The 2903-nt window shown below is 42.0% G+C and overlaps 1 long non-coding RNA gene across 1 annotated transcript; it reads right to left on the minus strand.

Moving 5' to 3' along the window:
* Positions 1–1465: 1465 nt before the first annotated feature.
* LOC119014297 lies at positions 1466–2741 on the minus strand. The gene is made up of 3 exons (XR_005072923.1): positions 2545–2741; positions 1897–2216; positions 1466–1606 (listed from the first exon to the last, which is right to left on the minus strand). It is a non-coding gene; the product is annotated as an uncharacterized LOC119014297 (long non-coding RNA).
* Between the last annotated feature and the right edge of the window lie 162 nt (positions 2742–2903).

Raw genomic sequence — 2903 nt, forward strand, 5'->3', positions numbered from 1 at the left:
AGCTACTGTTCCGACATGAACACGCATGGGAAACCGTCTCCTCCACATGCTCACAGCCGATCAGACGGTGTGAAATTGTCTCAGTTGTTCGCGGACGGAGAGCTAATGTTCCGCTGTGAACACGCAGAGAGGACGGTATGAAATGCTCTGTTATTCACGGCCAGTGAGCTACGTTACGTCAATTAGCATGTTGTGCTAAAGGCTAAAGAACAGTGTGTTAGATGTCCAGGAGCACCTTGGCAGTCGAACGACTTATTTTGTGTTGATATACACGTAACTACGTGTGTAGTGTTAGCTGCTGGTACGAGAGACCCGATCTGACAGTACCAAAACTTTATCTGCAGTCAAGCAATCATTACTTTGCTTTGGAGCCTGAGACAGGGGTTACCTGTCTGCTATGCTATGATTAACGTTAGTTATATGAAGGCATGGACACAGAAAATGGACACAATATGCATTGCTCACTTACTAAATCTAATGTGAAATGAGGAATTTGCATGGGTTTGCTCGGATTATGATTTGCCAGAATTTGCCTTATTAAATAGATTGTTTTAATCATCATTTCTGTCTACATAGCTTTGTTTTATGTAACATGAGAAACAGACACTTAACATATTCCTTCCTTTTGTGTTTAGCCAAGCACATCTGTACAGCAGTCTGTAGTGCATCATGTTGCCTGCCAGACAGACCAACCAGTGAAATGCACGGTTGGCACACAGCTTTCCATGAGAACTCTCCAGCCTCACTTCAGAAGCACAGGTTTGTTAAACGAAAGCATATGATGTAATGTTAGTCACTATGTTACTCTAATATGTAATTTAGTTTTACTCTGTCATGTATATGGATTGGTGAACATAAAACATCACCATCTGTTTAGTTGATTATAGTTTAGTGTGTATACTATGATTTTTAAAGTACTGTTTTTCCACCCAAGACTCTACCTGGCTGCCCTGCATTACAATGAAAATACTGACTGACCACAGGCAACATCTACAGGTGGAGAGCTTCTGTACAGTCAACTTCCCCAAATCTAAGCATGGAGAATGAACTGCAAAGCCTGTGAAAGCAGAGCCAACATTCCGTAACCCTGAACCCCACGAATAAAAAATAAAGATGGACACACAGGCAATGACACAAACGGTTGAAAATAAACACAAATAAAATCTGAATAATTTTTTTGATGGTTTTCAAAATAATAAATAAGGAAAACGTATAAATTAGGAGAAATACGAAGAGACACTTGACAACACTGCAGCACAAGGTTTTTTGGTTCTAGTGCATTTTCTTGTAAACATTAATTTTTGTTTATTGCACTGCAGACTACGTTGATGCACTGTTGGACCTGATCTTCAAGAAGGTTTTCCAGGACCCTGGCCCATATGTGAACGAGGTGCTGAAACTTACAACCCCTGAAGACCTCTCGGCTCAGTATGAAAGACCCAACAAGCTGGACGTTATAGCCAGTTACATGCCAAGGTTCAATCAAGGACAGGACTGAACCTAACATAATGTCCTTCAGCGTCAGGGAACTCTGCATGAATCCTCAGCACCACACAGGCAGGCAGCTCAGCTTACAAAGCTCCTGTAGGCTAGGTATCTATATTGGCTGGACACAATTCAGTAGAAAGTCAGCACTGAATGTTCACATCCATGGCAACTGGTGAGTTTAACTGTTCCATTTTAGATATTTATTTTGTATGTCTACAATTGTTTCTTGCAATAAAACATCTCTCCCAACTGTTCTGTGTGTTTTCATTGTTTGATATGTAGTTTTCATGTTACCAAGTAAAAGATAGTAAAGATAAACTATAAGCAATGTAAGACAGAGGAAGCAGTTATGTACTTCATAACACTTTTGCAATAAATTAATAATATTTATGGGCCTAAAAAACTTACTGCACTATTCCCCTCAGACGTAAAGGTCCTTAGTCTGCCCGATAAATGTTCAGTGCATTCTGCAGTGAAAACACATTCAGGCAGACAGGTTCTAGGCCAGGATGGTCCAGCATGCATGATGGTTGCTCAGGAAGCTGCTGTAACTTAGTCTTTGTGTAACCTAGAAGTCATGAAAGGTAAGTGAGTGACAATGGATTAAAGAAAAGAGACTGCAAAATAACAACCTTGTTTGCCCAGTGTTCACACTTACCTGTGGTATTTCCATACAGCAGATATTCTCGGGCTCTGTAGGTACTTGTTCACAATTGCCACAGGAACACCTGTTTTTAAGCAGAATTGATATCATTCATTGGAAACTACATAGCCAATCAATCACATTGCGTTGTTTCTTTTCTAATAGAGGGAGGGAGGCAACTGTGGCTTATTGAAAACTACAGTTGTTGGACATTGCTAGCTAATTACAGGTCGTCCCTGCAAATAAGAGCAGGTTTTCAATTGACTTACCTGGCCACATAAAGGTAAATAATAATATGGGATTACGCCTTTCTCCCGTAACGGCAATTGCTAAATTGCATCCGCGTTACTGCAACTGCAGAGCAGTAAACGCCAGTCGAGGTTTGGCTAAGCTTTGTTATGTAAACTACTAACCACTGAGAAACATCCATGTTCATTCTTGGCTGCTGAACTTCTTCTGGAGCCTCTTGTTGTTCTGGGTCGGACTCCGGCTCGAACATGTACGGTTGCACCGCAATTTGTTGTCCGGCGGCCATTTCTTCCGGTAACTCAGCCGTTGCCATGGTCACACAATGCCGCCCTCACGTCTTCCGCAGGCAGGGAGAGGTGGGCGGCGCAAATACATCTTTGGGCGGTGCACGTAGTAGCTCATTAGCATTTAAAGGGAGAGGCACTGAAACCGGCCGCCTGGAGGAGGGCTGTGAAACTGGTGTGTCAAGAACCTTGCTGTGCTCAATCCTTAAGCTTTTTCGACCAAAACATGTTACTAACAT

Source organism: Acanthopagrus latus, chromosome 23 (genome assembly GCF_904848185.1).
Source record: "Acanthopagrus latus isolate v.2019 chromosome 23, fAcaLat1.1, whole genome shotgun sequence".
Taxonomy (NCBI): domain Eukaryota; kingdom Metazoa; phylum Chordata; class Actinopteri; order Spariformes; family Sparidae; genus Acanthopagrus; species Acanthopagrus latus.